The sequence below is a fragment of the Cupressus sempervirens genome, chromosome 11, assembly GCF_028749045.1.
Source record: "Cupressus sempervirens isolate cs-2001-9-10 chromosome 11, ASM2874904v1, whole genome shotgun sequence".
Taxonomy (NCBI): domain Eukaryota; kingdom Viridiplantae; phylum Streptophyta; class Pinopsida; order Cupressales; family Cupressaceae; genus Cupressus; species Cupressus sempervirens.
Window position 1 is genome coordinate 528,193,358 of NC_143128.1, and position 23,278 is coordinate 528,216,635.

The 23,278-nt window shown below is 35.5% G+C and overlaps 1 pseudogene across 1 annotated transcript; it reads left to right on the top strand.

Moving 5' to 3' along the window:
- The first annotated feature begins 20,078 nt into the window (after window positions 1-20,078).
- Window positions 20,079-22,573, top strand: LOC149530694 (pentatricopeptide repeat-containing protein At2g13600-like; annotated as a pseudogene). Its single transcript, XR_016358896.1, has 2 exons — window positions 20,079-20,304; window positions 20,398-22,573. The product of XR_016358896.1 is annotated as a pentatricopeptide repeat-containing protein At2g13600-like (transcript).
- The last annotated feature ends 705 nt before the right edge of the window (window positions 22,574-23,278 follow it).

The window sequence follows — 23,278 nt, forward strand, 5'->3', positions numbered from 1 at the left end:
TTAAAATAGCCTTCAAATAGTGTATCCAATGATTGAATTTGGTGTTTGCTAGCTTCCAATAGCATGGAAGAATGTTCAAATAGCCTTCAAATAATGTATTCAATGATTGAATTTGGTGTTTGCTAACTTCCAACAACACGAAACTTGTATTTTCTATCAAAACAACATAATAGAAAACAAACCAAAAAAAGAATATGGGTCAGTAGGTACCCAAACTTTTAATATAACTATTTTTTGGTGTTTTCATATAGTGCATATGCACTACAGCACATACGTACTATAAAGTGCACACACACTATCTAAAAAATCTCTCTCCCTATCCCACTCTCTCCCATCCTCTACTATTGCTCTCTCCCTCTCCCTCTCCCACCTCTACTCTCTCTCCCCTATCCCACCCTCTCCCATCCCCTACTCTCTCTCTCCATGTCTCCATCCCTCTCTCCCTATCCCATCTTCTCCCATTCCCTACTCTCTCTCTCTCTCTCTCTCTCTCTCTCTCTCTCTCTCTCTCTCTCTCTCCATTTCTCCCTCCCTCTCCCACCCTTACTCTTTCTCTATGCCTCCCTTCCACCCTCCCTCCCTCCCTCTCTCTCTCCTACCCTCTCCCTCTCTCTCTCTCCCACCCTCTCCCATCCCCTACTCTCTCTCTCTCTCTCTCTCTCTCTCTCTCTCTCTCTCTCTCTCCCTATCCCTATCCCTATCCCACCATCTCTCACTCTCTCTCTATCCCACCCTCTCCAAACCCTACTCCCCCTCTCTCTCTCCCACCCTCTCTCATCTCTCTCTCCCTCTCTCTCCCTCTCTCCCTCCCACCCCTACTCTCTCAATCTCTCTCTCTCTCTCTCTCTCTCTCTCTCTCTCTCTCTCTCTCTCTCTCTCTCTCTCTCTATCTTGCCCTCTCCCATCCCTACTCTCTCCCACCCTCTTCCATCCCTACTCTCTCCCTCTCTCTCTCCCCCCTTCTCTCTCCCTATCCCACCCTCTCTCTCACTCTCTCTCTATCCCACCCTCTCCCATCCCTACTCTCTCTCTCTCTCTCTCTCTCTCTCCCTCTCTCCCTCTCCCCCCTTCCTCCCTCTCACTCTTTATCCCACTCTCTCCCATCCCCTACTCTCTCTCCCTCTCTCTCCCTCCCTCCCTCCCTCCCTCCCTCCCAGCCTCTCTCACTCTCTCTCTATCCCATCCTCTCCCATCCCTACTCTCTCACTCTCCCATCCCCTACTCTCTCCCTCTCTATCTCTCTCACCATTTCTCCGTCCCTCTCTCCCTATGTCACCTTCTCCCATTCCCTACACTCTTTATCCCACCCTCTTCCATCCCCTACTCTCTCTCTCCCTCTCTCACCCCCTACTCTCTCTCTCTCTCTCTCTCTCTCTCCCACCCTCTCTCTCTCCCCCCCCCTCTCTCTCTCTCTCTCTCTCTCTCTCTCTCCCCATTTCTCTAGCTAAATCTCTCTCCCACTCCTCTATTTTACTATATATTTCTCACACATCTCTATCTCTCCCCCTATCACACCCTTTCTCATCCCCTACTCTCCCTCTCTCTCACTCTCTCCCTCTCCCATCCCCTACTCTCTCTCTCTCTCTCTCTCTCTCTCTCTCTCTCTCTCTCCCTCTCTCTCTCCCTCTCTCCCTATCCCACCTTCTGTCATCCCCTACTCTCTCTCCATTTCTCCCTCCCTCTCTCCCTATCCCACCCTCTCCCATCTACTCTCTCCCCATCCTCTACTCTCACTCTCTCCTTCCCTTTCTATCAAGATTTAAGCTTACAAAGTGTGTGTGAACTATAGTGTACATGAGCTATGTAAGCCTGAATTTAAAAATGCTTTACATAGTGTGCATGTCATATGATGCATACACACTATTTGAAGCTTTGGATTCTATGAAGCCTAAGGCTTGGATTTTCCTTGGGGATCCAACCCAAAGGTTTGGAGTCTCTAAACTAGTCTGAGAAGTGTTTTGTAGCAAACATACAAAAAATGATTGATTTTTCTTGTGTGCTCTCCTTTAAGTTTCCTTGTGGTTGACCATCGATAAAATTAGGTTATGTGACATTGTAGTTCCCCATGTTAGCGATTTAACCATATAATTTATTTCAAACTTGAGCTATTTTAAGCCTTTCAACTATAATTTCTTTTGAATGTATGTCCATTTTCTGCCAAAAACCAACATGTACTAATTGGGGTGTAGATTTTAGCTTTTTCATCAAATTTTGCGACAACTTAGTTTTTTAGAAGTAATACTCCATTCTAAAAATTTTGAAAAAAATATTTTTTGATTTGTGATTAGTTTTCAATCATTTCTAGGGGGAGAACACATATATTTTACATTTTTGGGATGTGTCCAATTGCAAAATTCATTAAAAAAATACATATTATAAAACTACCCAAAAAATCTGGGATAAACTACATGGTGTTAGGTAACTTTTGACCAGAGCAATTAAAGAATTTCAAAAAAAAAAAAGATAAAATTTTAGGGGGACCACACTTTGAACTATGTTATGTTTTTCTAAAAAAATAGTACCACTTTTTGTTGCCCCCTTTTTTGAGGACCTAAAACTAAACCATTTTGAAAAAATATTAGTAGTTTTGAAACTAGATTCAAAGGACTACTACTTTTGTTTTTGTCATATCTTAAAATTTTGAGCATAACCATCTTTAAATTCTTGTCGAATTTAAGAAATTGTTGATTTTTTAAAAAAAAAGTGGCCACTTATACCCCACTTTTGGCACCACAACTTGATGCACTTATCCTATATAAATATTTATAATTTTTAAAATATTGATAGTTTTTACTTTTTAACTATGTCTCCAACTCCCCATATCATTATATCCCTACACCTTTTTCTCAACTCTATGTCTCCCTTTTCTCACCCTCTATATATTTATACGTTACATATCTTTCTATGAACTTTAACTCTCTCTAAATGCCTCTTCTTATTATTTATTTTAATTTCCATATAATTTCCTTCCTTGCAACTCTATACCTTTTAACTTTCTCTGCATATCTCTAGCTTCATTCATTTCTAACTTTTGACACAAACTTTGACCTCCTATTAAATTTACCTTATACAATTGAACTTTTAACTCTATCTAAATGTCTTCTCTTATTCTTTATTTCAATTTCCATCTACATTCCTTTTAACTCTTTCTCTATATCTTTTAACTCTCTCCATATATCTTGTCTCATTCCTTTCTGTTAGAATTAAATCAAAGACAGAAATAAAAATTACATGCAAATATAAACAATATCAGAAAATAGTAGATCACACATAAGAGAACACAAGACACCAAGATTTAATGTGGTTCACCCAAACCCTGGACAACATCCACCAAACAACAAGTCCAATATTATTAAAATCCAGTGATTACAACCTAATTACAATCAGTAATCCCTTACAACTCAATACTGCTACAAGAAGTAATTTTTGCATCACACCTTATGAAAAACTCCTAACCCTAAGCCCTTTTATACAAGTATTTTTACTGCTTTAGGGTTATAATTAATAATTACACATTGGCCCAAAATCCTGATAAAATAGAGCCCAATTTTTTTTTAAAGAATGATGAAGTATGTGCAATACTTCCTTGATCAGTCACCACAAACTAACACTTTCTAACTTCTTATATGAATTTTGACACACTATGTCTCCTATTAAATTTACCTTATAGAATTAATTGATCTAATAAACCCTCCCCTCAACTCTATGTTCCATCACAAACAAGAGACACAATAGTATGAATGAAACACTTAACAATCACAAATACTAGATGTATAATTTACTAGTATGTGACAGAATGCAAGATACCTTCTTTTATGATCCACTTGAGTTTTTTTTAAATAACCACTTATCATTATGGACTTGTGTCTTAGAGCTCATCCTTGAATATACCATTGTATATGCTCATTTTTAATATTTTGAAATATGTTAATAGAAAGAGATAATTTAATTTAGTAAAATTATATAATTATTTTTTATTAAGAAACTATATTGTGCTTATAATTCAACAGAACTGTGAAAACAAAAAATCAAATTTAACAAAAAAAATTGACTTAAACCAATATAACATTAAACTAAGTTAATTTAAATTCTAAAATCAATTTACCAATAATATTAAATAAGTATAAAACTATAATTATATATAACATAGTTTTTCAATGGTTGATTGAAAAGTTTGGAATTGAATTTAAAACCCTTGCGAGAGGACACTTTATAAAGAAAATATGTATATAATTGGGACCATTTTGCAAGTAAATGTTATTGGAAGGTGTAAAGCCAAATTCTTGCCAAACATTACTCTAGGGTTCCATATAGAAGTCAACATGGGAAGGTTGTCTAACAATTAGAAATTGGTAAGGGTGAACAATATGTTTTTAGCAAGATGAGAAATTATGACATTGGCTAGATGCATAGTTTAGTTCCTTCAAAAATCCAATACCCTCAAGCCTCTGTTGTAGGGTCAGCTTCAAAAGGATTATCCTTTTTGTTAGGATTAACATCAGACAAAAATAACAGTTACATGCAAATATAACCAATATCAGAAAATAATAGATCACACATAAGAGAACACAAGACACTAAGATTTAACGTGGTTCACCCAATCCCTGGGCTACATCCACCAACAAGAAGTCCAATATTATTATTATCTAGTGATTACAACCTAATTATAATTCATAATCCCTTACAACTCAATATCGCCACAAGAACCAATTTTCACATCACACATAATGAAAATCCCTAACCCTAAGCATTTTTATACATGCTTTTTTCCACTTACAAAATTAGGGCTAGAATAATAGAAAAATAGTAGCCGATGTCTTTTAAAATATAAGGTCATTTTTTCTTTGGGGGCATTGCCCCTGAAAATCCCCAAATATAACCAATATTAGAAAATAATAGATCCCACATAAGAGAACACAAGGCACCAAGATTTAACGTGGTTCACCCAATCCATGGGCTATGCCCACCAATAGCAAGTTCAATATTATTATTATCCAGTGATTACGACTTGATTACAATTCATAATCCCTTACAACTCAATACCACTGCAAGAACCAATTTTTGCATCACATATAATGAAAATCCCTAACCCTAAGCATTTTTATACAAGTTTTTTGCTGCTTACAAAATTAGGGCTAGAATAATAGAAAAATGGTAGCCGATGCCTTTTACAGTATAAAGACATTTTTGGCTTTGGGGGCGCTGCCTCTCGACCCCACCCTATATTGTGACAAGGAGTGCACCTGAGACACTGCCTCAGGACCCTATAGGGGTGTTTCCCCTTGACCCCATCTTGGGGGTGCTGCCCCCAAACCCCCATAGAAATAATATGGGGAGAAAACCATGTCAAATAAACCTCCAAGTCTGATTAAGCTCCACATCACAAAAATCTCCCACTTGGAGATTAATCAGGCTCCACAACAATAACCTCCCACTTGGAGATTAATCATAGTACCACTAAACCTATAGCTCCTACTGGAATATATCAAACCACCTTGAACTCTATTCTTTTTTTATTCTGTTTAGTCTAGAAGACCGATCAAAGCTAAAGAGGAGTTCAACTTCTCCCTTGTTACTACCTTGGTAAACATATCTACTAGATTATCATTTGTATGTATCTTCTCTAGCTTTAGCTGTCCATCATCCAAAACTAACCAAATGAAATGATACCACAACTATATGTGTTTTATCTTTGAATGTAGAGCTGAATTCTTTGCAAGATAAATGGCACTCTGGCTATCTGTGAACAAATAGTTAACTTTCTGAGGGTGTCCCAATTCTTCCAGGAAGAATTGAAGCCATATCATTTCCTTGGCTACCTCTGTAGTAGCAACATACTCTGCCTTTGTAGTGGATAAAGCATTAACCTTCTGTAACCTGGAAACCCAACTCACAACTACCCTACCAATAGTAAATACATAACCTGTAGTACACTACCTAGTATCAATATCTCCTGCCAAATCTAAGTCAACATATCCTTGTAAATTAGTAGTAGAGCCCCCAAAATCTAAACACTTACTAGATGTTCCTCTCAAATATCTAAGAATCCATTTAACTACATTTCAATGCTCAAGCCCTAGATGACTCATATACCTGCTAACCACTTTGACCGCATGTGCAATATCTGGCCTTGTACATACCATAGCATACATCAAGCTTCCTACAGTTGAAGCATAAGGTACCTTAGAAATCTTATCCTCTTCTTCTTGTGTCTTGGGACACATCTCCTTAGTCAACTTCAAATGACCAAGTAAAGGTGTGCTAACAACTTTAGCATTCTCCATAGAGAAACGTTGCAACACCTTCGCAATATAATCAACCTGAGAAAATGTCAATTTCTTGTTCTTTCTATCTCTACAAATATTCATACCATGGATTTTTTTTGCTGCCCTAAATCCTTCATAGAAAATGCATGTGCTAATTGATGTTTCAGTTGCTTAATGTGATCCATGTTAGACCTAGCTACAAGCAAATCATCAACATGTAAACATAAAATAATGTAGCTATCATCATCCGACTTCTTAAAATAAACATAATGATCTAAATGACACCTCCTATATCCATTCTCATGCATAAAACTATCAAATTTTAGATACCACTACCGAGGTGCTTGCTTCTAGCCATATACACTTTTCTTCAATCTGCACACTAAGTTCTCCTTACCTTTGACATCAAATCCCTGTGGCTGTGCCATATATATCTCTTCATCCAAATCACTATGAAGAAAGGTCATTTTAACATCAAGCTGCTCCAAATGCAAATCATCAGTAGCCACAATAATTAAAATAGTGTGAATAGAAGTCATTTTAACAATAAGATAAAATATCACATCAAAATCAATGCCCTTTTCTGTGCAAATCCTTTTACAACTAACCTAGCTGTAAATATTTTCTTACCTCCATCCTCTTATTTTAACCTATAAACCTATTTATTCTATAAAACCTTTTTACCTATAGGTAACTTGCATAAATTCCATGTCTTATTTTTCAAAAAAGATTCCATTTCTTCTTTCATTGTAGACTCCCACTGAATCTTTGTATCCACCTGCATAACTTCATCATAACATTTAGGTTCACTAGCATCAGTAAGTAAAATAGAATATAAGGAAGGAGAAAATCTTTCTAGAGGTCTACTTAGCCTTGTTGACCATCTAACATTTACTGGGGTGTATGGTATTTTTTGTTGCAGTTGTTGTAGATCATGAGGAATTGCTAGAACATCAACTTTTGGAGTATCATCCAACACCACATAATCATCTTCTTTCTTCTCATGTTGCTACAAAAAATCTTTGTACAACACTTTCTCATTGAATATGACATCCCTACTTCTTACAATTTTATGATTTTTAGAATCCCAAAGCCTATAACCAAATTCATCAATGCCATATCCAACAAATACACATTTCTTTGACTTAGCTTCCAGCTTGGTTCTATTTTTAGAATCTATATGAGCAAATGCTTCAAAAAATAAGATTTTGAGAAAAGAATAACTCACCTTCTTACTAGTCCATGCTTCCTCTGGAATACCATAACCCAAAGGAGTAGAGGGCCCTCTATTATTCAAATATACAATAGTATTGATATCCTCCACCCACATGTTTAAGGGAAACCCTGCATGCAACCTCATGCTTCTTGCATCCTCCATTATAGTCCTGTTCATGCGTTCAACCACTCCATTTTCTTGTGGATTCCTTGGAATAATTTTCTATCTATGAATACCATTAGTGGATCAATAATCTTCAAATTCATGACTTCAATACTCATCACTATTATCAGATTTGAGACATATTAATTTCTTTCTAGTCTCATTTTCAACCAAGCATTTCCATTTCTTAAAAGTTTGAAATACATCAGATTTCTGTCTAAGGAAATAAACTCATACTTTTCTAGTTACATCATCAATAAATGTAACATAACAATGAGAGCTACCAAGGGAAGATACTTGAGATGGTCCCCATACATCTGTATGTGCAAGCTCTAATCTCTTACTTTTCTTTTCCTTCCCAGTCTTCACAAAACTAACTCTCTTTTGTTTTCCATACACACAACTTTCATAGAGATCCATATTGACACATTTTAGACCTGGTAAAACTTGCTTTGAATGAAGTACTTTCATACCTTTCTCACTCATGGGCCCAAATCTATTGTGCCACAATGCTGTATTAGAATCTACAACAACTATTTGTTGTCCCTACTCAATTGCAGCAACTGTTCCTGAACATTCATTTTTCTCTGAAACAATCGAAGTAGAAGGAACAATATGACCTATAAAAAGATATAAAGTGCCTAATTTCATACCTTTTTCTACTACAAGGGAACCTTTTGAAACCTTCCAATTTCTATCATTAAAAATAACTACACAACCCTCATCACCGAGTTTCCCTGCTGAAATTAAATTCCTACTCAACCTTGGAACATGTCTTACCTCATGTACTAGCCAATGATTCCCATTCTGCAACTTAATCTTAACTTTTCCCTTTCCAACAACTTGATAGGGGTCATTATCCCCCAAATAAATAAGCCCAAAATCCCCTTGGACATAATCAATAAAATAACCTCTATGAGGTGTGGCATGAAATGAAGCACCAGAATCTAAAATCTATGAGTCATCGATACTTTTCAAAGAAAGAAGAAAATAATCCTCTTTGAATTTGTTACTTACCACATTTGCCTCCTTGTTCCCTTCTAGTTTATCTCCTTCATTATTCTTTCAAGTCCAAAAATCTTTCTTCTTATGCCTTGTTTTACCATAGTACCAGTAATCTCTGGGTCCTTTGGATTGAGACCTCTTCCCCTTTGACTTTGCTCTTGATTTCCCACAATTTCTATAATTATTTCCACTCGCAGTCATTTTGCCTCTACTTTGTGCATTCAAAGTACTTCCTGATGTAGATCCACCTTAGGTTTTCCTATGAGTTTCCTCACTCAAAATAACACCAATTGCATCATCATATTTTAGGGCATTAGATCCAGAAACAAAATTACTCACAACCATTACCAGGCGATTCCAACTTTCAGGCAAAGAACACAAAATCAAGAGAGCCCTAATTTCTTAATCAAAATTAATACCCACAGAAGATAACTGACTAGTAATAATATTAAAATCATTTAAATGATATGTAACATATCCACCTTCTAACATTTTCATATTAAATAAATTCTTCATGAGAAATAACTTATTTGAAGCAAAGGGCCTTTTAGTCAATTTCACTAAGGTTTCCATCAACTCTTCTGTCGTCTTCTCTTTTGTAATGTTAAATGCCATTGATGGTGTCAGGCATAACCAAATGTTTCCAAGTGCCTTTCTATCTAAAATCTCCCATTCCTCATTTGTCATAGTTCCATGGTTTTTAGTTTTTCCTTCCAACGGCTTCCATAAATCCTTTTGATAGAGATAGTCCTCCATTTCCTTCTTCCACAATTGAAAGTTTTGCCCATTAAACTTGTCAACCCTCAACTTACCCTCGTCTTCCATCACTCCTACTCAACTATGAGACTCCCACTCAATTGTGAGACCTTCCTGTGGAGGATCGCTAAAAAAAATGACAACAGTTTGGAAAAAACAAAATGATGACCATCTGGCTCTGATACCACTTGTTACGATTAACCTTAGACATAAATAATAGTTACATGCAAATATAACCAATATTAGAAAATAATAGATTGCACATAAGAGAACACAAGACACCAAGATTTAACATGGTTCACCCAATCCCTGTGCTATGTCCACCAACATCAAGTCCAATATTATTATTATCCAATGATTACAACCTGATTACAATCCATAATCCCTTACAACTCAATACCACTGCAAGAACCAATTTTTCTATCACACATATTGAAAATCCCTAACCCTGAGCTTTTTTATACAAGCTTTTTGTCAGTTACAAAATTAGGGCTAGAATAATAGAAAAATAATAGCTGACACCTTTTACAATATAAGGTCATTTTTGGCTTTGGGGGTGCTGCCCCCTAAAACCTTCATGGGAGTGCATTTGCCCCAAGACCCCACATGGGCACTGCCCCTTGACTCTGTCTTTACCTTCATAGAAATAATATGGGGAGAAAATTGCGTCGAATAAACCTCCAAGTCTAATTAGGCTCCACATCACAACACTTTTCAACAATGGCTTTAGAGACCCCATTACTGAGGGCTTGACTAGGTGGCCATTAAAGAAGAATGGCATAAATGAGATTATGTGCATATCAACATTTTTCCTTCAAGAAATTGCAATTTTCGGGTGTTATTTGTGTTATTTGCAAAGATATAAAAATCAATAGTCAAAGTTTTCCTCCAAACTTCTTGGCTCTTCATATTCTGATTAATGTTTTCTTATAAAAGGATGTTGTTGCTGCATTGTAATCATGTGGAGAGTTATATCTCTCGATTAAGGATTTAAGATTATTTCTCTGTTTGAAGAGTGGATTATAGAATTTGTGTGGGTTATTTTTGAATCTCTATTTTTAATTTATTATTTGATATTTTAACAATTGGTATCAGATCAGGTTGTGCTTGATCTTGTTCAACTAGAGAGATTCAAGTTTGAGTGGGAGAAATGACATTTTAAGAAATAAAAGTTGAAAGGTTCAATAGGAAAAATTATGCATTGTGGAAGATGTAGATGGAGGATTCTTTATACCAAAAGGACCTATGGTGACCATTACAAGGCAAGGCTAAGAAACCTACAACCATGTTCGATGAAGAGTGGGACATTTTAGATAGAAAAGCACTAGAAGAAATTTGGTTGTGCTTGTCTCCATTTGTGACATTTAATATAGTAGTAGAGAGTTGCAGTTAAGTGGGATTTATTCATCCTATGTAGACTTTTTCTTTATCACTATCATGACTTCTCGGACAAGAATCTGATAAAAGTATGACAAAAGAAGAGAATGAGAGATTACAAATTATAGTAGCTGAACTATTAAAGAAAAATGAGAAACATAATGAGATAATTAATGACTTAAGTTTATGAATCCAAAGCTTTCAATAATGCAGGGTTTGATTTCTCCAGATGGCATGAAGGAGAGGGAATTCTATAGAAAGATGAAGTCTTTGGAGCTCATTGATATACTGAAGAAGTATGAACAGAGGAATATGAAGATGGAGCTGGTGGGTATGTAGGAGGAGGTTAAACAATTACAAGTGCAGTTGGTAATTGGATAGTGTGTTGATTTTAAAGGAGATAAGTCTATTTTTTAATCATAGTATGCCACTCTGCAAACAACATGACAATAACAAGACCGTGTTGGTCAAGTCCTTCAATCACAACACTCATTTTCTTATTTGCACTAATTCAAAATTTGGCAATGGAAGATTATTTGAGGATGTCACTGCTATTTTTCCTTTGGATCCTAGTGCTCAGTTCTTAGAGTGCATTGATAGATGTTGGAAGGTTGTGGGTCCATAAAAAGTATGTCGCTAAGATTTTTGTCAAACTAGCACTCATTTTATTTGGGCATTTTTAATAGCATGAAGGAGTTTCTCTGTGTTTTGACCATTGTTGAACGATGAAGATTTTATTTGGTTGTTGTAGGTTTGCAGTGGAGCTTAACAAGGTAAGGACTTCATCTATTTTCCTGTGTGATGTTATTTTGTTCCTGCACAGTACAATGTTTTTTTTGTTGTCTTTTCTTAGATTATTGCGTTCATAACCTAGTAACGGTTTTTTGCGTTCTTAAATTAGTTGCATTTGTTAAGAACTATTTGCAACATGCTCTATTTTTTGTTATGAATCAATGGAATCAATTGGTTCTTTGGGTTCTGAATAAAGAAGGTCTGCCTAGATCAAAACTATATCTTCAAAAGGAACCCTTGTAGGGCCGCGACTTCAATTGCTTGCTTTGATGGTATTGGGATTGAGAAAAAGCTAGGTCATCGAGGTGGGTAGATAGCTTGGTGGTAGAGCATTGGTTCAAAGTCCTCAATAGAGGTTAAATCCCTCCAACATTGAACCGTACTGTAAAGAGGCATTTGTTGATCCACCAGGGTTCCAATGAAGGAATAAGTCTCCTAGCACAAGTAGCACTTGTCCTGCCATGTTCTTCCACCCTTTTCATCTCCATAGACCTAGCAAATGCTGTCATTTGCATCCCATGAATAGCTTAGGCATTCCTCCTCTATTGCTATATTACTATGCTTATCAGGACAAATAACTAGGGTTTCTGACCGGTGCTTTGTATAAAGCAAGTTCATCATATTGTCTCCTTCATCCTCCTCTCTATTTCTTAAATAATCCACATCACCCACATATTCAGTGATTATGGTCAAATTTAATGAAGTTATCAGCCTCCACTGTAAATTTGGCATAAAGAACTCAAGAGAATTTAGAAATGGAGCATTGTTCTATTATGATACACTTACTCTATAGTAGCTTAAATATGTGCATGAAGTAGAAAAAGCTTGGTTACCCTTTAATTGAATCATAAATGACCATTAATGGAAGCCATTCTCCCCTTTTATACATAGACTGACAAAATTCTAGTACAACTTTGTCTTCTCTAGGCATAATCTATGAAAAACACAAATAGGAAATGGCATGAGCTTCAAAAGGAAATATGAGCTTTCAAACAAAAATCTAGTACACTGCATTAATATTTTTTAGCACGCTGCAAATTCATCAGTACCTGCACCCTGTACTAATAATATCCATAGCATTGTGAATCTTAAAACTGGCCTGTTTAGGAGTGGTATTGAAACACAATAGTAATTTTCATGGGAGTACACAAAAGGGCATTGGACGGGAGAAATGAACCTATACAATAATGTCATTTCAGATCTAAGCACCAAGGGTAAATAAGTATAGTACTTGCCAAATTGAAATAAAACACAACCATAAAGCTGGGCATTTTTCTAATTCAAGAAAAATACTAACCCTAATCCAAAATGAGGAAAGTAAGTAATTTACATTGCAAATTTTCCAAACTTGTATTAGCCCACACAAACTTTGGAGGTTTCTATAACATTTGATCAAACATATGCCACATTTATATACCATTTCCATTGTATAATCAGGTCAAGCTTCACAGAGATGACCTAAACCCTTTCAACATTAGCATTTCAAAAATATGAGATCCACAAACTTTTTTGAAATACCAAAGATTCTTATAGTTTAACAAGTGGTTTTAGTTACAGTTATTGATGTAGAATGAATGTGTAGCACTAGTTGTGTGATTTAGATAGTTGATAAGAGTCAGTGTCATTATTCAATCCCTACATTCATAACCCATAATAACTTGATAGTGAGTAGATTTCTACGATCTATAAAAAATTACCTAATTTTAGATTTTATCTCTCTCAAGGTCTTCTATGTTCTCACATGGCAGCTTCACATTTTATAATAGTTACACTTATTTAGAGATGTGGGCTACCTTTTTTTGTTACGATTTTGAATACATAGCATTTTTATACATGCATTTTTCCATTTTGAGATACAAGTACAATTTTCTTTCCTCAACATTTTTCAACTATGTTTGATCCTTTTATATAAATCTTTACTAAGTTCAGTGTTTCAACCACACATTGTGTGCTCAGTACTTCTAGAATCTACCATAACATCTCACTTCCAGGTGTTCTCTATGTCATTTTAAATTTGTCAACCTAGGCATCATTGATGTTGAAGTTTTTAAAATAGTCAATTTCATGCATAAAATAGATAAAACAAACACACACACTCAGAAGTTAGGACTTAATTAATTACCCATACTAGCAACATTTTTTATGGGCTCAATATATGATGTTGTGGCTAGATAGGAAAATGTCAAACCTAGATAATGTGCACCCTTTAAACTTATGTGGGAATGTCAAACAATAACTCCAATTTGTGGTTATAGGTCATTCAATGGATCATGCTAATGATATAGAAGTTCAGGGAAGTATTGTTCGGAAGATCACCCTCTTGCGTGTAATTGTTCTACTTGCCACCCAAGCAGTATTCATAGTAGCATCTTTCAAAGAGGCTAGAATACACAAGCATAAGCAAAGAAGAGCTTCTTGTCCTTTTTATAAACATGTTATATATTCCAATGAGACAGATTGCCATGACCAAATACGCATGAGTAGATGAGCTTTCTTCAAACTCGCCAATATTCTAAGGGAGAAAGGGAGCATTAAAGATATGATAAACATGAAATTGGAAGAACAACTAGTCATGTTCCTTCATACCCTCGGCCATAATCTAAGGAATCGTAAGATTGGCCATAACTTTGGTCACTCGGGAGAGACAGTGAGTCGCTACTTCCACAAGGTCTTGAAGGCTATCATATTGCTCCATAGCAATTACATTTTTCCCCCTTCTCCAACTACTCCTTTAGAAATAGTTGGAAAGGATCATTTTGATCCGTATTTTAAGGTAAATATCCTACTGAAATCATTTTTTTTTCCTGACTCTTTAGCATATTGTTACATATTTGACAATAATAATTCCTATGCTAGGATTGTATTAGAGCTATTGATGGAACCCATATACCAGTTACCATTGATTTGGACAACCAAGTGAAATACCGTGATAGAAAGGGCAACCTATCACAAAATGTAATGGGTGTATGTTCATTTGACTATAAGTTTCAATATGTTCTTGCTAGCTAGGAAGGGTCAACTGCAGATAGTCATATTCTTGCTTCAGCTCTATCAAGAGAAGATCCACTACTAGTTCCCCCTGGTATATTAAAATCTATTTTTAATGATTATATATTCACTATTGTAAATTGTAGTTTGTATGCTATGTCCAATCTATTAACTTCTTTTTCCTTTATATAGGAAAATTCTATTTAGTTGATGCTAGCTATCCAAATGTTCCTGGATTTCTTGCCCCTTATTGGTATATGCGGTACCACCTAAAAGAGTTTTCCAAAGAAAATCTAATCAATAATGCACATAAGTTATTTAACCACCGACACTCCTCACTTAGGAATGTGATTGTGCGCACATTTGGTATTTTGAAGCAACATTTTCCTATCCTAAGGTATGCGAAATCCTATAGTATCATGACTTAAACAAACATTGTGTTAGCATGTTGTATACTACATAATTACATTACAATAGAGGACAGTGTTCCACCGGATGTGGAAATTGAAGAGGACGATGATCGTGATGGGATAAATGTGCCAAATCTTGAGACTTATGGGATGATTGAACGCGATAGAGATGATTGGGGAAAATTTTGAGATGAAATAGCATGAAGGATGTGGGAGGACTATAGATCTTGCCATTAGTTGATATTTTTACTCGCATAGACACTTCAAATTTGAATTGCTAGAATACTCTGAATATGACTTAAATTTGACTCAAATATAATGCTACATTGTATTGTATTGTATTTATCAAATATATTCATGTCATCACTTGCATCAAGCTCTAAATGGAATATTGATGTTAATTTCATTCAACTATGCAAGTCTCGTTTCAGTCTACTATTATCTATTTGTTTATATCTGATGTCTTTGAATTCTTATTATTATCTCTCTATATATATTAGATATCAACTGTGTAAGTCTAATGATTAAAATTGTGCAAGTCTTTTGATTTTTCAGGGTGAACTTATTGTGACTGGTTTTTTATTCTCCTGAATTAACTATAGTGCTTAGATAAGTGTACAAGTCATTGGTTAGAGGTCATTGATTATAACCATTGTACTTATATCCCAGCAACTCATCCACTCCAACAGCCAAACTGTAGTATCCAAATGGAGCTTGTACTCTGTCTCTATTGTGTTTAGCAGACCCAACATGGCCACTAAAAATTTGCCAATAAACCATTAATTGATGGTCTCATACCCAATGCTAATGATGTTCGAAACCATGGCAAATGCATATTCAATAAAAAACATTAGTAAATTGTATAGGAAATGTTTAAACTTGAAGTTTTTGTTTCAATATATTAATTTTTTCTTATCAGTAATATTGTAATATTCAGAAATATTGTGATATTTAATCTATCACTATTATCTAGTTTACCATATCTATCTTGTTATATTAGATTGTTGTTTGTATTTACACATATACCAAATTCAAATTGTTGTTTGTATTATGAGATAGCTAAATTCAAATTGTTGTTTGTATTTACACATATATTGTTGTTTGCAAATAAACTAGGCCAATAGGATTCAATTTGAACATTTACAGCCTTCACCAAAGTGGTAATTTTCTTAGCCTATTAATATTGTTAAAGAGCTTCATGTATTCTCCAAAGTTCAACCACAAACAATTGGGTAACAATGAAAAAAAAACTACTTGTGCTGCTACAAATATTTACATATAGTTACATTAGATCTCCACCATCAACATTCAAGAAGTAAACTCCAACCACTATTAAATACTTGTGCTTGTTTGACACTATTAAATGCCTTGTTTGCAAAGGCTAGCACCATGTTTTTGGCATGTAGCATCAACCGCCCCATATGATCATGTCTTTAAGAAGTTTTCTTTTGCTAGCAATATTTAGTGTACAATTTTACCAACTACTCATTATTTATTGTAAGTTTTCCAGCAATATATCAATTGCTTATATCAGACATAAAAATGTCATTCACAAATCTAATGACAAGCACACATGAGGAGGTTCGTATGCACCCTGTTGCTACACCCATTTATACACCCATTGCTACCCCCGTATCTACCCCTATTGCTACTCCTGTATCTACCCCTATTGTTGGTTCTTCTAAAAGTCCAAAAGTGATATGGACTAGGGAGATGGAAAGAAAAATCTTGGATTTGCTCCTAGAGCAAGTTCAACTAGGAAGAAAAGGTGAAGGTTGTTTTTGCAAAGAAGTGTGGACTGCCATAGAGAAGAAATTTAATGAAGAGTTGAAGTTAAACTTTGGAAAAGAAAACTTCAAAAATAAGTTTAAAACATGGGGTATAGAGTAATGAAGGAATTGTGAAATACAAGCGGGTTTACTTGGAATGAGACAATGCAATGCATGGATGTTGAGGAAAGCGTATGGGATGAGTTGTTGAAGGTAACATATTCTTCAAGGTATTTTTGAATTCTAATGTCAGAAAAATATCTAATAATTTAAATATGCCAAATTGTAGAGAAAGGAGTTAAAGACTGCAAAAGTCTAAAAGAGGTAGCCATTCAACTATTTTAATGATCTAGCAACCATAGTGGGGAATGACATGGCAAAAGGAAATGCAGCGGCAACAACACAAGATACTAAAGATGGTAATCTTTTTGTCGAGGCTACTGATCTAGATGATGATGAGGGTTTCAATACCCCTGTGAATGTTGCTATTGATTTAGATGAAGATTTCCTTCTGTCAAATCAATCCACTACATCCATTAGAAACAATCCTTCCATACCATCGACAAGGAGGCAAAAGAGGAAGAGGGCAAGCATGGCTGCTTCTTTGGATGTAATATCTGAAAGCATCCATATGATACACGAGAGAATAAGTAAGCCTCACACTATCAAGGTTGATAAAAAGGATACTAAGAAAGATGCTGCAAATGTGTTAGCTACCCTGAAATCCATCCCCAGACTTGGGCATGAAACTATAAATGTGGCATGTGACACTTTTATGAATGAACCTACAAGAGCTATTTGTTCTTAGAGATGGATGCAGAGGCGAGGGAGGATTATGTTCGATATAAGTTTGGAGGAATATAAACATGTTGGATTATGCTAGAGAGTCATGTTAAACCTTGTTAGATTGAAGTTCTTAATGACTCTATAATTTTTTGTTAGAAACCAACATTTATGCTAACTGTCACTTATTATTATTAGTTGTTTCAATTGTTATAGTGTCAAACATTTTTATTGAACTGTTGTTCTAGATATGATATATTGTAATTTTTTGTTGATATTGCAACCTTTTTGATATTGTTATTGCTATGTCAAACTCTTTAGAAAGATATTTATTCAATTATGATTATTCCAAACATTGTTCAATGCATGGTCGATCCATATGAGTGTGAAATCTATAGCCAACATCGTTCACAGATTCTTACTATTGCTTGAACTCATGAATTCTGAAGGAGCACTTGTAGTATTTCTTTTGGTATTGGTATTTTTTTAATAAATCTATTATTTACCGAGTATGCTAATTGCCACATATTATTATTAATTGTTTCAATTGTTATGGTATCAAACATTTTTATTGAATTGTTGTTCCAGATATGATATATTGTAATTTATTTTTGATATTGCAACATTTTTGATATTGTTATTGTTGTGTCAAACTCTTTAAAAAGAATGCATTTTCATTAGCCCTTTAGTTGGCCCCATATTTCTTTTGGCTGGCTTTGGAGGGGAAGAGTGCATGTGTAGAGGAGAACGCATGAGTGGTGGATAAGAATTTAATGTAGTTCCTCTGGAAATTGAAATGTTTGAGCAGATCAGTGAAGTATTATTTGATGCTTTTGAGTTGGATCTTCTTGAATATCTTGTTCCTCCATTGCCTAGCTCATGTTGTTTTGCAAGTCCAAATTCTTTATCAGATGTTGTTGTGTGTTGTATTGCATAGTCTTCTTCCCATTGTTCTTGGCCACCATTCATCTTCATTTGACATTCCCAACTATTTACTCTACTATTGATTTTGCTCCTCCTATTAATATATTGTAATTGCTGCACGTCAAACTCTTTATGCTTCTAATGTAATTGTTGTGACAAACTATTTAATATTGGTATTGTTGTTGGTAGTGTGTTGATTTATTAATTGGGTGAAGTTGGATTTTTATCCCAAATAAATATAAAAATGGGGTTGAACTGAAGTTTTGTTTGGTTAAGTTCAGTTTTGTTGGATAAATGCACTAATTTTTCTATTTATAGCTTGCCAAGAAACATCCATACTCAATACTATTTTTCATCTTTGAGTTGATTGGTTTTGATTACAAATCTATATCACATTTGAAGGTTAAAAATAGTTACTGGTTGATTACTAGTGAGAATTTTTAGATCTAAAATCCTTTTTTTCATAGGTTTGTGTCTCCTCTTATTCATTGGAGATGAATTTCTATATGCAGTCTGAATTGACAAAGATGTTAGTCCAATTTTAAAGAATGTTAGTAATCATCCATCAGTCTACTTACACAAGGGTTATAAATATACTCAAGATATTTATTCAATTATGGTAAAATCTTATTAAAAAAATATTTTTCACTTTAGGTACTTACACTATACGAATTAAGGAATGTTGCACTTTGAGTTTTTTGTTATTGTAATGAATGTCTATTGAATGGGTTTTTTGTGTTTGATATGTTCATTATTTATATAGCATTGATGGACCTAAATTTGCCAATGTTTTTGTTATTTTAATGAATGTCTATTGAATGGGTTTTTGGTATGTTCATTATTTATATAGCATTGATGGACCTAAATTTGTCAATGTGTGAGTGTGGCACTAGCCCTGTAGCAATGAAGACTTCGCACACAATGAATAATCTAGAATGTAAATTCTTGTGCTGTCCAAATAGTCAAAAGGTTGTTACTAATTTTTTGATGTATGTTTATATTTTATGGAAGAAATAAATTGTGTCAACCACTAATTTAGACTTGGTATTGTAGGGTGATGGTGGCTATAACTTCTTTCAATGGGTCGATGATGTCCCAGCAACATCCGTAGCCAAATCTACAACACATGAAAGTAATGATTGCAAGTTGTGCAAGATTAGAGAGAGTGAAAACATGTTTTTGTGAGGCATGTTGTGCATTATAATTGTTTCACTTGCACTAATCTACTGGGAAGAAGTGCATAAAAGTTAGACAAACTATTGTAGAATGTATGATTTATACTATTTTGTTGTTTTGAACTTATTTTTGATTGAGGAAACTACATTATTTTTGTGGTGAATAATTATGTATATTACTATTTTCATGACTAAACAATGAAGAAATTGTACTAGTTTCATATTATTTTTATTGTGTCTAACTGTTCATGATTCTTTAACTAAACTCCATAAAATGTAAAATAAAATAATTAAAAAAATTAACCAACTCAATAAAATGAAAAAGGTAATAAATATTAAATTAAAACAAACAAAAAAAACTTAATAAATAATTCTATTCTAATTCCGGATTTGCACAACTAAACGTAGGATAGATATATTCCCTATCAAATTTCGGGTGAACCAAATGAACCAAGAATAGCGAATCCGGAATAACAAATGCATGAATAGTGAATCCAGAATAATAGATGCCTATTCCCAATTCCTATAGCCGCTGCCAAACGGGCCCTTACAGTATAACTTAACAGCAGGACTCCCTAGAATGGTGGAACAATGTAAAAATAGATGGCACTCGCGTTGCAGCTTCCCTTGTCATACGCTACCTCATCATTAGCGTTGGATCGTGAAAACATCAAGGCAAAGGTTGTTCCTTTTCACTTCACTACTGCTCTTTCAATTGGTTTTGGGTTTTGTCTGAATTCTCATGGCTAACCCTTTTCTTGGGATTTGGAGCAGTACGACGCCAAGAAGCTTCACACCCACATCATCAAAACTGGGAAGCACTCCGATGTCTTTCTCGCAACTAAACTAGGTTCAGGTGTACGGGAATTCTGGAAATATTGAGGATGCGCGGTACATATTCGATGAAATGTCTCAGCGAAATGTAGTGACATGGAATGTCATGATTGGAGTTTATGTTCGATGCGGAGAAGCAGAGGAGGCGCTGAAACTCTTCCGTCTAATGCAGACGAATATGATAAAAATGAGCGATTTTACGGCAAGCAGCGTTGTCAAGGCATGCACTGCCCTGTCAGCTCTTAAACATGGCAGAGAATTGCATGCCCACATTATAAGAAGTGGGTTTGAATTGGATATTGTTCTGTGCACTACACTAATTGATATGTACTGGAAAGGCGGGAGGAAACTCGATGCATGCAAACTATTTGACGAAATGCCACTGAGAAATTTGATTTCATGGAACGTTATGATATCGGGTTGTGTACAGAACGGCTTCGAGGAGAAGGCAGTGGATCTTTTTCTAAAAATGCAGGAGATGGGTTTCAATCCCAATCAGTACATCTATTCCAATATGATAAAGGCATGTGGAGGTTTGCTACTAGCGGAGCTGGGTAAACAACTACATGCTCTTGTTTCTAAAGCTGGGTTGGAGTCGGATGTCATTGTTGGGAGTGCATTAGTTGATGGTTATGTTAAATGGGGAAATATTGAAGCAGCACAGATTATTTTTTGGAGAGTGTCTGGATGGGATGTGTTTTCATGGACCACGATGATCGTGGGCTGTATCCAGGTTGGAAGGGATGATGAGGCTCTTGAACTGTTCTTCCAAATGCTGGAGCACAATCTCATGAAACCTAACCACTTCACATATTCAGGAGTCCTAAGGGCATGCTCCAATTTAGCTGACATGGAATCTGGTAAACAGATTCATGCACATCTTATGAAAACATTATTGGAACCAAATGTCTCCGTGGGCAATTCTCTTATTAGCATGTATGCCAGGTGTGGAAATATAGACGATTCACGGAAAGTATTTGATTTAATGTTAAGGAGGAATGTGGTTTCATGGAATGCTATGATCACAGGGTGTGCTCTGCATGGAAACTGTGAGGAGGGGATTAGACTCTTTAAGCAAATGCAACTTGCAGGGATTAAACCGAACCATATCACATTTGTTGGTGTCATCACTGCTTGCAGCCATGGAGGCCTTGTAGAGCAAGGTCGTGGCTTCTTCCATTCAATGACTGTAGATCATGGCATTGAAGCAACAATGGAACATTATGCTTGTATGGTTGATCTACTTGGTCGGGCAGGTCTATTGGAGGAGGCCTTAGAGATGATAAGACAAATCCCACAAGAACCTACAGCTCTTATATGGCGGACTCTGCTAGGCGCATGTAAAGTCCATGGCAATCTGGAACTAGGCTATTGTGCAGCACAGGCTCTCTTGAAATTGGAACCTAAGGATTCTGCTACATATGTAATGTTGTCAGGTATGTATGCTGCATATGGCAGATGGGATGATGTGGAAAGTTTAAGAAAAATAATGAAAGACAATGGTGTGAAAAAGGAGGATCCAGGGCACAGCTGGATTCAGATAAAGAATAGGGTATATGAATTTCTTGCAGAAGATAGATCAAACCAGCAAAGGAAGGAAGACTATCAAATTGACAAAGCAACTAACGATGCCTAAAATTGACAAAGCAGATGAACAAGGTAGAAAATATAAACAAGAGGACAGATCAAACCAACCAACAGAGGAAATATATCCAATTGAAAGTTTGACAAAACAAAAGGGCAACGAAGGAAATATAGACAAGAAGATTGTGAAATTTTGCTTTTGGGCTTGTCAGCAGATCCCTTGAAGAATTTGGAAAAAGATATTTGACTCACATGCTACTATGAATTGCCTTGCAATATCTTGCAATATCATCCTAAACCGATGATGCAATTCTGGGGGGAAAGTCCTTGCATTTGTTGCTGACATCTATTAATTGAGCAGTCACTTCCATCTAGTACTGTTACATGGATGGCAGTAGGTTTGATCATCCAAGCATAACTTCACTGTACTTGTTAAGCTACAAAGAAGTTATTCGAGCCCTTTCTCATCTTTTGCTTTCTGTATAAGAAATTTTCAGGTCATATAGTAGGTTCACTTCTTTTGGGAACTTAAGCACTTCGACACTCCACATAGAACTGGTAAAGGAAGCAGAAACCTTACCAAATTTTTTTTTTAGCCATACTATAAATGGTGGACACCAAATTTTATAAGAAGTCAATAAAGTTGAAACTATCTAGGAAAAGGTCAGGTAGTTGACTATCTCTCACCAGAAATATTTGCAAAATTGATCCTGTAAGGAAGCAAAAGTGCGCGGAATTGCTTCCTACGCTAATCTTTGAGAGGACGATTATGCAAATCAAAGTAACTATTGCAAAGATCTCAAGAAATGCATAATAACATAATCAAAATAACAAAGAACACACAACACAGTGATTATCGTGGGGAAACCTTTCCGGGAGAAAAACTCCACCTCCAAAACTCGCACAATGTATTATCAAACCAAGATGATTACAATACACTTGCAATGCAAGTTCTTACAGGAGCGCATCACCACAACTCGAACTTGGTGTGACTCTTTCTAGCACCAGTCTTGCAAACTAAACTCAATTACACAAGCACCTCCCCAAGCCCTCCTTTTATAGTGATTTTACAACCTGGAAACGACTTATGGTTTTACAAAACCATGAGCAAAACTACCATGCCACATGTTACCCATTTTTGACAACAACCAGGTTAAAAATAGTAATTCCGTCCACAATTTTGTCTCTTAGTCTAGACCCCCATAAAAGTCACAAAATGAGTCATCAAGGCTCTAAA